The following is a 13,815-nucleotide window of genomic DNA, read 5'->3' as shown; positions in this document are numbered from 1 at the left end:
TCCAGTTAAGGTGACATTGAAGCCAAGTCCTGAAAGATGAGGAAGAGTTGTATGAGAGTGGGGAGGAAAGGGGGAGGTGGCAGGATGGGGAATGGGCTGGGATGGGATGGAGCAAACTGCCCAGGAAGGGAAACCAGCACTGTACAGACCTGAACAACGAGGATGGCATATTTTGTTCAGGGAATGGTGAATTAAGTGTGGCAGGAATGCTTTGTAGAGACAGTAATTTGCTTGTATGGAATTTTGCCTGAGAGACCTCATTGCAGTTTCTGATTTTTTGATGTCATCATCCATCACTGTCCTTGTCAAATAGTTTGGAATGGGTATAATGATGACAATAACCCCAAGTATAATATTTCGTTAATTCTCACAGAATCACAGGTAGGTGCCACAGTTATCCCTATTTGATGAATGGAGTGATGAAGCCTTGGGAATAATGAATGATTTGCCCAAGCTCACCTGGATATTAAGACTGAGTCAAATGTTGGGTCTGGTGTGACTTTAATGTTTGCTTTGTTCATGAGCACCACGTATTGCCTCTCCTATGCAGTTAAGCGGTAGACAGGTGACAGAAAAGCCCATGTTTGTCTCTACTCACACACTTGTGACTGAATGTATGTATGGAGTTTCTACACCAAATTCTTCAGTGCTCTGGATATTAACTGGGTGTCCCATGACTTTATTCTGACACTACCTGGAGTTAGCACAGACCCTATAAGTTAGGGCCTCAGTCCCACGAGACCATCCTGACTTCAGATGCCAATGGCAAGTCCTAAGTTGTCACCTGTACTTTTGACCAACCTGTTACAAATCGGGGGTTCCCATAACTGTTTTCTTGGGTTTAATAATTTGCTAGAACAGTTTATGGAACTCAGAAAAACAGTTTATTTTCTTTTTTTCTGAGAGAGAGGGTCTTATTTTGTTGCCCAGGCTGGTGTGCAATGGTGCAGTCATAGCTCATTGCAGCCTTGATTGTCTGGGCCCCAGTGGTTCTCCCATCTCAGCCTCCCTAGTAGCTGAGACTACATGCCTGCAACACCACATCTGGCTAGTTCCTTTTATTTTTTGTATAGATGGGGTCTTGTTGTGTTGGCCAGGCTGGCCACAAATTCCTGGTCTCAAGTGATCCTCCCACCTCAGCCTCTGAAAGTGCTGGGATTACAGATGTGAGCCACCACATCTGGCCAGTTCATTTCCTATTACTGGTTCATTGTGAAGGATACATCTCAGAAACAGTCAATGAAAGAGACGTGCATGCTGGATGCAGTGGTTCATGCCTGTAATCTCAGCACTTTGGGAGGACAAGGTGGGAGGATCGCTTAAACTCAGGAGTTTGAGACCAGCCTGGGCAACATGGTGAAAACCTGTCTCTATAAAAAATTAAAAAAAAAAAAAAAAAATAACCGGTGTGGTGTTGTGCACCTAGAGTTCCAACTTCTAGGGAAGCTGAGATGAGAGGATGCCTTGAGCTGGGGACTGGGGAGGCTTAGGTTACAGTAAGCTGAGATTGTGCCACTGCACTCTAGCTTGGACAAAAGAGCCTGATCCTGTCTCAAAAAAAAAGAAAGATACCCAGGGCAAGTTAAGTTCGGAGGAGCACAGAGCTCCCATGCCCTCTGTTGAACATGCGACCCTCCCAGCATCTCCTGTGTCCAGCAACCCTGAAAGCTCTGCAAACCCCATTCAGGGTGTTTATGGAGGCTTTATTATGCAAGCATGATTGATAAAATCTTTGGCTGTTGGTGATTAAGTCAGTCTCCAGCCCCTCTTCCTCCTGGAGTTCAGTGCATGAGGCTGAAAGTTCCAAGCCTCTTACCATGTGGTTGCATGGTAATCAGCCCTCCTCTTGAAGAAATGTAGGAGCTTGCAGTCACCCAATCATCTCAACAACATCCCTAAATGCATTCTTACCATGCTGGAGATCCCAAAGTTCTTAGAGGCTCTTGTGTTAGAAACCTGGGACCAAGACCAAATATTAAAACAAAAGATGTTCTTGTCACATCTATCACTGAGGTCTTTCTAAGAGCTTTAGAAGCTCTGTGCCAGGAACCAGGGACAGAGATGAAATATATATTTCTTTTCTTTTTTTTTTTTGAGACAGAATCTCCCTGTGTCATCCAGGCTGGAGTGCAGTGATGTGATCATAGCTCACTATAGCTTTGGCCTTCTGAGATCAAGCGATCCTCCCATCTCAACCTCCCAAGTAGGTAGGACTACACATGCATGTCACCCATGCCCAGCTCATTTTTGTAGAGTCGGAGTTTCACCATGGTGGCCAGGTTGGCCGTGTTGGCCAGATGGGGTCTTCTTTTGTTGCCCAGGCTGGCCGCAAATTCCTGGGCTCAAGTGATCCTCCCACCTCTTCCTTGTAGAGATGCGATTTAGTTATGTCGTCCAGGCTGATCTCAAACTCCTGGGCTAAATCGATTGTCTCACTTCAGCCTCTCAAGTAGCTAGGACTACAGGCCATGTCGGGCTAATATTTGTTTTTATTTTTTTTCTAGAGGTGGGGGTCTCACTATGTTGTTCATGCTAGTTTCAAACTTCGGGCCTCAAGTGTTCCTCCTGCCTTGACCTCCCAAAATGTTGGGATTCTGGGTGGGAGCCATCATGCCCAGCAATCACAGGGGTCTTCATAAAAGAAAGAGAGTAGGAGATTCAGAATTGGAGCAGGAGATGTGGTGACGAAAGCAGAGGTGAGAGAGGGAGATTTGAAGATGCTTCACTTCTGGCTTTGAAGATGGAGTCAGGGGCCATGATCCAAGGAATGGGGGTGGCTTCTAGAAGCTGGAAAAGCCAAGGGAACACTTTAGGGTCTCCAGAAGGAATGCAGCCCTGCTGACACCTTGACTTTAGCCTTAATAGACCTAGTTTGGGTTTCTGGCCCCTAGAACCGTAAGATGGTAGTTTTGTGGTGTTTTAAGCCACTAAATGTAGGAAACTGCAAACTATGTTGCAGCGGCAAGAAGAAATGAACATGAAGCCAGGCATGATGGCTCATGCCGGTAATCCCAGCACTTTAGGAATTTAGGCAGGAGGATCACTTGAGGCCAGGAGTTCAAGACCAGTCTGGGCAACATAGTAAGACCTTGTCTCTACAAAAAATGAAAGAATTGGCCAGGCGTGGTGGCTCACGCCTGTAACTCCAGCACTTTGGGAGGCCGAAGCGGGCAGATTACCTGAGGTCAGGAGTTCGCGACCAGCCTGGCCAACATTGCGAAACCCCGGCTCTACTAAAAATACAAAAATTAGCTGGGTGTGGTGGCACGCCCCTGTAATCCCAGCTACTTGGAAGGCTGAGGCAGGAGAATCACTTGAATCTGGGAGGTGGAGGTTGTAGTGAGCCGGTATCAGACCATTACACTACAGCCTGGGCAAGAAGAGTGAAGCTCTGTCTCAAAATAAAATAAAATAAAATACTAAAAAATTTAGCCAGGCATGATGGCATGAACCTGGAGTCCCAGCTACTGGGGAGGCTGAGGTGGGAGGATCGCTTGAGCCTGGAAATTTGAGGTTGCAGTGAGCTGTGATTGTGCCACTGCACTCCAGCCTTGGTGACAGTGAGATCTTGAAAAAAAGAAGAAAGTAAAGATAGAAGAAATGAGCACGGTGGGCATGGGGACAGATGGCAATGTTAAATAGAATGGTCAGGGGTGGCCTCCTAAGTGAAAATTGAGTAAAGACTTGAAGGAGGGGAAGGAGCTGGCCAAGGTGCTGAGGGAAGAGAACTGTAGGCAGAAACAATAGAATAAAGTGTCTGAGGTGTGTCTGAGGCTCTGGAAGGAGGCCCATGGAGCAGACGGAGAGAGGGAGAGAATTAGGGGAGGGGGCCAGGGAGTTGCTGGGTGGGGATCAGTACAAATCACTTAAGCCCCGGGAGGTTATTGCTGGGGCTTTGGCTTTTACTCTGACTCAGATGGGAACTGCGGGAGGGTTCTGAGCAGAGCGACGACGTGGTCTGTCTCCTGATTTAAAAGCATTCTCTGGCTGCTGAGTTGAGAAAGACTATGGGAAGATGTGGGTAGAAGCATGGGGGCCAAGCTTTGGCAACATCCAGGCGGGAGATGATGGTGGTCCTGACCAGGGTCATGTGGTGTTGAGAGATGGTCAGAGGGGAGAGGTAGGGGAGGAGGCCAGGGAGTTGCTGGGTGGGGATCTTTAGTACATGCCGAAGACAGTCAACAGGATTTCCTGACAGACTGGATATGGGGTGTGAGAGAAGGCAGGGGTCAAGGTTGAGTTTGATTGTTACTGAAATTATGAAGTAATTTTAAAAAACACTACTGCCTTTCCCAATCCTACCAAGTATGGGATGCTAGATTAAAGACATCTCTTCAGGCTCATTGCGGTGGCTCATGCCTGTAGTCCCAGCTGTTTGGTAAGCAGAGGTGGGAGTATCTTTTAAGGGCAGGTGTTCAAGACCAGCCTGGACAACACAGCAAGATCTGCTCTTTACAAAAATATTTTTCAAAATTAAATTAATGTAGCTAGGCGTGGTGATGTGTACTTGTAGTTTCAGCTACTCAGGAGGCTGAAGTGGGCAGATCTCTTGAGGTCAGGAGTTTGAGGCCAGCTTGGGCAACATAGCAAGACCCCTCACTCTACAAAAAAATTAAAAAACTAACCAGGCATGGTGGCACTCAACTGTACTACCAGCTACTGGGGAGCTGAGGCAGGAAGATGGCTTGAGCCCAGGAGGTCGAGGCTGCAGTGAGCTGTAAGTGCACAGCTGCACTCCAGTCTGGGTGACAGAGCAGGACCTGTCTCACAATACAAATAAAAATACAAGTAAAATAATGAAATCTCAAGTCAGAGCCTTTTGGCTCTGCAGCCCTTGCAACCCCTCAGCCGTGCAGTGGGGTTTGCGTCACTGGGAATGAGGAGACCCCTGCCCGGTGTTGTTGCCTGACTAATCAGTGTTTTAAAACATATATTAATCGGGGTGGGCGCGGTGGCTCACACCTGTAATCCCAGCACTTAGGGAGACCCAGGCGGGTGGATCACCTGAGGTCAAGAGTTCAAGACCAGCCTTGCCAACATGGCAAAACTCCTTCTCTACTAAGAAAATACAATAATTAGCTGGACATGGTAGTGGGCCCCTGTAATCCCAGCTACTTGGGAGGCTGAGGTAGGAGAATCGCTTGAACCTGTGGGGCGGAGGTTGCAATGAGCTGAGACTGCACCACTTCACTCCAGCCTGGGCAAAAGAACAAGACTTTGTCTCAAAGAAAAAAAGAAAGTATTATGTAATGGTTTTATTTTTAATATGTAATGAATATTAAATATTTTTAAAATCTTGTATTATATTAACATGTAATGGCTTTAATATGTGATGAATAATATTTAAGAACTTGTGTCTTATTTTCTAGTTTTAATATAATTATCTACAGAAAGAAATAGTCTTAGAGATCTTCAATAAAGTTAAAAAATGTAAAGGGATGTTAGATCCCAAAAGATTGAGAATTTCTAGTTTAGAAATATTCAGAGTAAGCCACATACTACTTGCTACTTGAACTATTTTTTTTCTTTGATTTTTATTTTAGGAGATGGGGTCTCACCCTGTCACCCAGGCTTGAGTACAGTAGTGCTATCAGCTCGCTGCAGCCTTGAACTCCTGGGCTAAGGATCCTCCTACCTGAGCCTCCTGAGTAGCTGGGACTGTAGGTATACATGACGATACTTGGCTAATTTTTAAATTGTTTTGTAGACGTGGGGTCTCACTTTGTTGGCCAGGCTGGTGTCAAACTCATGGCCTCAAGTGACCCTTCCACCCCTGCCTCCCATCCTAGAGGTGTGTGCCACCACAAGGAGCACTTGTTCAATGTTCTAAAAAACAAATTTCTAAAGTAAGGCTGTGGGATGATGGCAGGAAGATCAAAGAAAAACAGAAGAATAAGTTAAAATGACTTATTCACACATATTCTTTTGACAGCAAGAAGAACTTTTAGTATATACATTCCTTACAAACAAACAAAAGGCAGATAAACAATGTTGTATACGAACTTCAACACACACCGTACAATATTCCCATTTTGCTGACATAAGTTATGGAAATTTCGTTGTTTACTTGAGTGTCGCTACCAGTATTTTGCTTCTCTGATGATTTTTATCAACTTCCTCATCTGTTAACTTCTCTCCAAGGTATGTCATATCATGACATACTGCTGCTGCACGAACATGGCCAGTGTCTTCCTGTTAAACATGTAGAATGCTTTCCTAATTTCTCTTTTTACCCTCTGTCTTTGTGTTTTGCATTTTTCTTACTCTTATTGTCAGAAACTCCAGAAAGTCAGTCGTACTAATTTATCACCATTTGCTTTATTAATTTATACTTTGCTTATATGGAATTTTGCCCAACAGACCTCATTACAATTTCTAACCTGTTTTATTTTGTTTTTCTTCTGAGACAGAGTCTCCCTCTGTTGTCCAAGGCTGGAGTGTAGTAGTGCTATCCCAGCTGACTGCAGCCTCAACCTTCCAGGCTGAAGCGATCCTCCCATCTCAACCTCCCACGTGGCTGAGACTATAGGTGCTTGCCACTATGCCCAACTAATATTCGGAATTTTCCTATACGTGGATTCCAGAGGGGTGACAGTGAAACGTGAGTAAGCATGGATTTTGGTATATGCAGAGATGGGGGGCTGGAACTAATTCTGTATACTGAGGGACGACTGTATATGTTTTTACAATTATGCTGTAGGATACATACTGTTGCATAGCCTTGAAAATAATAATTTTTAATCGAGTGGAATAATAATAATATTGATAAAAGTAGCAGCTGGCCAGGTGTGGTGGCTCCCACTGGTAATCGCAACACTTTGGGAGGCTGAGGCAGGAGGATGGCTTGAGGCCAAGAGTTTGCGATAGGCCTTGGAAACAAAGGGAGTCACCATCCCTACAGAAAAATACATGAATTAGCCTAGTGTGGTGGCATGTTCCTGTAGTCCCAGCTCCTTGGTAGGCTGAGGTGGGAGGATCACTTGAGCCCAGGGAGGCTGAGACTGCAGTGAGTCATGATCAGGCCTCTGCACTCCAGCCTGGGTGACAGAGTGAGACCCTGTCTCAAAACGACAAAAAAGTAGCAGCTAACATCAACTGACCTTTTACCAGGTACCTATTAATACCATAGTTTAATTTCTTATAACTGTTTCTTATTTCACTTACCAACTCTGTCTTCAGTTACTCCCAGATTTTTACTGTGTTTGTACAGATGACCTTTTGTTTAGATTGAATTGTCTCCCCAGAAGTAAGATTACTGTGAGTCACGGTGAATGGACGTTCTCATTACCCTTGATGTAAATTGACAAGGTTTTGGGTGCCTCCCAGCTATAATCTTAGCACTTTGGGAGGCTAAGACAGGAGGATTGCTTGAGGCCAAGAGTTGGAGGAGGCAGTATGGCAGTATGGTGAGACCCTGTCTCTATTATTTTAAAAAATTGACAAGCTTTACCCTGGAAGGCTTATACACAATTTAAACACCCCTTATAGTATAAGAAAGTGCCCATTTCACTGCACCTTTGCCAGCACAGGGTATTATAATTTAGTAAGTCATTTTTTGTTTGATTATTTTAAATAGATAAAAGATCTCATATTACTTTACTTGTCACATTTCAACATCTTTCCTTAGCTTATTAGCTCTGTTTCTTTTCTGTCTGTAAATGGTTGTTGTTGTTTTGTTCTTTGAGACAGGGTCTTGCTCTGTCACCAGGCTGGACTGTAGTGGCATAATCATGCCTCACTGCAGCCTTGACCTGCCAGGCTGAAACTTCAGCATTCTGAGTAGCTGGGACTACAAGTGTGCACCACCACTCCCAGCTAATTTTTTTCTTTTTTTGGATAGAGACAGGGTCTCACTGTGTTGTCCAGACCAGTCTCTAGCTCCTGGCCTTAAGCAATCCTCCTGCATTAGCTTCTGAAATTGCTGGAATTTCAGGCATGAGCCACCATGCCTGGCCTGGGCTAGTTTTCTATTTTTAGTAGAGATGGGGTTGCTCCATGCTGGTCAGGCTGGTCTCGAACTCCTGACCTCAGGTGATCTGTGTGCCTTGGCCTCCCAAAGTGCTGGGATTACAGGCATGAGCCATTGTGCCTGGCCAAAATTAATACTTTTTATATTAAATTTACATATATATACATTTTTTCTTTTTGATACCGGGTCTCGCACTGTCACCCAGGCTGGAGTACAGTGGCACAACCTCTGCTCACTGCAGCCTCCACCTGCCAGGCTCAAGCAATTCTCCTGCCTCAGCCTCCCGAGTAGCTGGGATTACAGGTAAGTGCCACCACACCCAGCTGATGTTTGTGTTTTTTGTAGAGACGAGGTTTCGCCATGTTTCCCAGACTGTTCTCAAACTCCTGAGCTCAAAGCAGTCCACCCATCTTGGCCTCCTAAAGTGCTGGGATTACAGGTGTGAGCCACCTTGCTCATTCTAGTTTAAACTTTTGAATGGTTTGTGTCTCCCGATTGGACTCCTACAAGTACAGAGTCGATGCTAGGAAGGGTACCAGGAGATAGACACACACAGATGGGATTTGGGAGTAGGTTTGGTTATCCAAGGAGCAGTGCTGAGCTCCTTGCTAATGGGATATGGGATGCTGGTGATTTCCAGGAAGTGACTTCACAATGACTCAAGCTACCATATACTGTTGATTGTGAAATGCCAGTTGAAGCATATGTCCTGTGAGCTTAGGGCTGCTACAGGTTGACCACTGCAGCAGTAAAGATGACTCTGAAGAATGGCATGGGATGGATCCTTTCGAATGCACTTGAGCAGCGGTCTCCAACCACAGGGCCACAGAGCTGGAGGTGAGCAGCAGGTGAGTGAAGGGAAACTTCATCTGTATTTCTAGCCCCTCCCATCGCTTGCATGACCACCTGAGCTCCATGTCCTGTCAGATCAGCAGCAGCATTAGATTCTCATAGGAACACAAACTCTGTTGTGAAGTGTGCATGCGAGGGATCTAGGTTGTGTACGCCTTAAGAGACTCTAATGCCTGATATTCTGTTACTGTCTCCCATCACCCCAGATGGACAGTCTAGTTGCAGGAAAACAAGCTCAGAGATCCCACTGAGTCTACGTTATAGTGAGTTGTAGAATCATTTCATTATATATTACTATGTAGTAATAATAGAAATAAAGTGCACAATATATGTAATGCACTTGAATCATCCTGAAATTATTCCCTCACTCCCAGTCTGTGGAAAAATTGTCTTCCACACATTCACTCTGTTTTATGGTAGAGGCAGGGTCTTAATATATTGCCCAGGCTGATCTCAAACTCCTGGCCTCAAGTAATAGACCTCTCTCAGCCTCCCAAAGTGCTGAGATTACAGGCATAAGCCACCACCCTCAACCAAGACTTTCTTAAACCAAATAAAAATTAAGTGAGATTACTTGAGCCCAGGTGGTCAAGGCTGCAGTGAGCCTGATTGCACCACTGCACTCCAGCCTAGGTGACGGAGTGAGACTGTCTCAAAAAATAAAATAAAATACAAATTAACCCTTTATGACGTTCCCAGTAACTTTCCCTCCTAAGTGTTCCCCACAAATCTTTGAATTCTGTTTAATTTTCACATAACATTTAAGACATTTAAGAACTTATGTCTGTCTGTGTCATCCCTTTATGTCAAAAGATGTCTTTTTGTCACTTCCAGCTGGATCTACCATGAACGACTTCTGAATCCAGGAAGAGAGACTGACTGGGCAACATGTTATTCAGGTACAAAAAGATTTGGACTGTAACTCAAAAATGATCAAATGATAGTGCATGCATCAAGTGCAATGGGAAGCTCTTCTGGAGAGTGAGAAAAGCTTCCAGTTAAGGTGACATTGAAGCCAAGTCCTGAAAGATGAGGAAGAGTTGTATGAGAGTGGGGAGGAAAGGGGGAGGTGGCAGGATGGGGAATGGGCTGGGATGGGATGGAGCAAACTTCCCAGGAAGGGAAACCAGCACTGTACAGACCTGAACAACGAGGATGGCATATTTTGTTCAGGGAATGGTGAATTAAGTGTGGCAGGAATGCTTTGTAGAGACAGTAATTTGCTTGTATGGAATTTTGCCTGAGAGACCTCATTGCAGTTTCTGATTTTTTGATGTCATCATCCATCACTGTCCTTGTCAAATAGTTTGGAATGGGTATAATGATGACAATAACCCCAAGCATAATATTTCTTTAATTCTCACAGAATCACAGGTAGGTGCCACAGTTATCCCTATTTGATGAATGGAGTGATGAAGCCTTGGGAATAATGAATGATTTGCCCAAGCTCACCTGGATATTAAGACTGAGTCAAGTGTTGGGTCTGGTGTGACTTTAATGTTTGCTTTGTTCATGAGCACCACGTATTGCCTCTCCTATGCAGTTAAGCGGTAGACAGGTGACAGAAAAGCCCATGTTTGTCTCTACTCACACACTTGTGACTGAATGTATGTATGGAGTTTCTACACCAAATTCTTCAGTGCTCTGGATATTAACTGGGTGTCCCATGACTTTATTCTGACACTACCTGGAGTTAGCACAGACCCTACAAGTTAGGGCCTCAGTCCCACGAGACCATCCTGACTTCAGATGCCAATGGCAAGTCGTAAGTTGTCACCTGTACTTTTGACCAACCTGTTACAAATCGGGGGTTCCCATAACTGTTTTCTTGGGTTTAATAATTTGCTAGAACAGTTCATGGAACTCAGAAAAACAGTTTATTTTCTTTTTTTCTGAGAGAGAGGGTCTTATTTTGTTGCCCAGGCTGGTGTGCAATGGTGCAGTCATAGCTCATTGCAGCCTTGATTGTCTGGGCCCCAGTGGTTCTCCCATCTCAGCCTCCCTAGTAGCTGAGACTACATGCCTGCAACACCACATCTGGCTAGTTTCTTTTATTTTTTGTATAGATGGGGTCTTGTTGTGTTGGCCAGGCTGGCCACAAATTCCTGGTCTCAAGTGATCCTCCCACCTCAGCCTCTGAAAGTGCTGGGATTACAGATGTGAGCCGCCACATCTGGCCAGTTCATTTCCTATTACTGGTTCATTGTGAAGGATACATCTCAGAAACAGTCAATGAAAGAGACGTGCATGCTGGATGCAGTGGTTCATGCCTGTAATCTCAGCACTTTGGGAGGACAAGGTGGGAGGATCGCTTAAACTCAGGAGTTTGAGACCAGCCTGGGCAACATGGTGAAAACCTGTCTCTATAAAAAATTAAAAAAAAAAAAATAATAACCGGTGTGGTGTTGTGCACCTAGAGTTCCAACTTCTAGGGAAGCTGAGATGAGAGGATGCCTTGAGCTGGGGACTGGGGAGGCTTAGGTTACAGTAAGCTGAGATTGTGCCACTGCACTCTAGCTTGGACAAAAGAGCCTGATCCTGTCTCAAAAAAAAAGAAAGATACCCAGGGCAAGTTAAGTTCGGAGGAGCACAGAGCTCCCATGCCCTCTGTTGAACATGCGACCCTCCCAGCATCTCCTGTGTCCAGCAACCCTGAAAGCTCTGCAAACCCCATTCAGGGTGTTTATGGAGGCTTTATTATGCAAGCATGATTGATAAAATCTTTGGCTGTTGGTGATTAAGTCAGTCTCCAGCCCCTCTTCCTCCTGGAGTTCAGTGCATGAGGCTGAAAGTTCCAAGCCTCTTACCATGTGGTTGCATGGTAATCAGCCCTCCTCTTGAAGAAATGTAGGAGCTTGCAGTCACCCAGTCATCTCAACAACATCCCCAAATGCATTCTTACCATGCTGGAGATCCCAAAGTTCTTAGAGGCTCTTGTGTTAGAAACCTGGGACCAAGACCAAATATTAAAACAAAAGATGTTCTTGTCACATCTATCACTGAGGTCTTTCTAAGAGCTTTAGAAGCTCTGTGCCAGGAACCAGGGACAGAGATGAAATATATATTTCTTTTCTTTTTTTTTTTTGAGACAGAATCTCCCTGTGTCATCCAGACTGGAGTGCAGTGATGTGATCATAGCTCACTATAGCTTTGGCCTTCTGAGATCAAGCGATCCTCCCATCTCAACCTCCCAAGTAGGTAGGACTACACATGCATGTCACCCATGCCCAGCTCATTTTTGTAGAGTCGGAGTTTCACCATGGTGGCCAGGTTGGCCGTGTTGGCCAGATGGGGTCTTCTTTTGTTGCCCAGGCTGGCCGCAAATTCCTGGGCTCAAGTGATCCTCCCACCTCTTCCTTGTAGAGATGCGATTTAGTTATGTCGTCCAGGCTGATCTCAAACTCCTGGGCTAAATCGATTGTCTCACTTCAGCCTCTCAAGTAGCTAGGACTACAGGCCATGTCGGGCTAATATTTGTTTTTATTTTTTTTCTAGAGGTGGGGGTCTCACTATGTTGTTCATGCTAGTTTCAAACTTCGGGCCTCAAGTGTTCCTCCTGCCTTGACCTCCCAAAATGTTGGGATTCTGGGTGGGAGCCATCATGCCCAGCAATCACAGGGGTCTTCATAAAAGAAAGAGAGTAGGAGATTCAGAATTGGAGCAGGAGATGTGGTGACGAAAGCAGAGGTGAGAGAGGGAGATTTGAAGATGCTTCACTTCTGGCTTTGAAGATGGAGTCAGGGGCCATGATCCAAGGAATGGGGGTGGCTTCTAGAAGCTGGAAAAGCCAAGGGAACACTTTAGGGTCTCCAGAAGGAATGCAGCCCTGCTGACACCTTGACTTTAGCCTTAATAGACCTAGTTTGGGTTTCTGGCCCCTAGAACCGTAAGATGGTAGTTTTGTGGTGTTTTAAGCCACTAAATGTAGGAAACTGCAAACTATGTTGCAGCGGCAAGAAGAAATGAACATGAAGCCAGGCATGATGGCTCATGCCGGTAATCCCAGCACTTTAGGAATTTAGGCAGGAGGATCACTTGAGGCCAGGAGTTCAAGACCAGTCTGGGCAACATAGTAAGACCTTGTCTCTACAAAAAATGAAAGAATTGGCCAGGCGTGGTGGCTCACGCCTGTAACTCCAGCACTTTGGGAGGCCGAAGCGGGCAGATTACCTGAGGTCAGGAGTTCGCGACCAGCCTGGCCAACATTGCGAAACCCCGGCTCTACTAAAAATACAAAAATTAGCTGGGTGTGGTGGCACGCCCCTGTAATCCCAGCTACTTGGAAGGCTGAGGCAGGAGAATCACTTGAATCTGGGAGGTGGAGGTTGTAGTGAGCCGGTATCAGACCATTACACTACAGCCTGGGCAAGAAGAGTGAAGCTCTGTCTCAAAATAAAATAAAATAAAATACTAAAAAATTTAGCCAGGCATGATGGCATGAACCTGGAGTCCCAGCTACTGGGGAGGCTGAGGTGGGAGGATCGCTTGAGCCTGGAAATTTGAGGTTGCAGTGAGCTGTGATTGTGCCACTGCACTCCAGCCTTGGTGACAGTGAGATCTTGAAAAAAAGAAGAAAGTAAAGATAGAAGAAATGAGCACGGTGGGCATGGGGACAGATGGCAATGTTAAATAGAATGGTCAGGGGTGGCCTCCTAAGTGAAAATTGAGTAAAGACTTGAAGGAGGGGAAGGAGCTGGCCAAGGTGCTGAGGGAAGAGAACTGTAGGCAGAAACAATAGAATAAAGTGTCTGAGGTGTGTCTGAGGCTCTGGAAGGAGGCCCATGGAGCAGACGGAGAGAGGGAGAGAATTAGGGGAGGGGGCCAGGGAGTTGCTGGGTGGGGATCAGTACAAATCACTTAAGCCCCGGGAGGTTATTGCTGGGGCTTTGGCTTTTACTCTGACTCAGATGGGAACTGCGGGAGGGTTCTGAGCAGAGCGACGACGTGGTCTGTCTCCTGATTTAAAAGCATTCTCTGGCTGCTGAGTTGAGAAA

At 45.5% G+C, this 13,815-nt stretch overlaps 1 pseudogene; it reads left to right on the top strand.

Annotated features, from left to right (window-relative positions):
• The window catches only part of LOC129032989 (putative uncharacterized protein FLJ44672), a 53,837-nt pseudogene that overhangs the window by 23,034 nt on the left and 16,988 nt on the right, over positions 1–13,815 (top strand).

The sequence above is a fragment of the Pongo pygmaeus genome, chromosome 2, assembly GCF_028885625.2.
Source record: "Pongo pygmaeus isolate AG05252 chromosome 2, NHGRI_mPonPyg2-v2.0_pri, whole genome shotgun sequence".
Classification (NCBI taxonomy): domain Eukaryota; kingdom Metazoa; phylum Chordata; class Mammalia; order Primates; family Hominidae; genus Pongo; species Pongo pygmaeus.
Note: the sequence above shows the minus strand (reverse complement) of the source record. Positions and strands in the feature narration are given on the sequence as shown.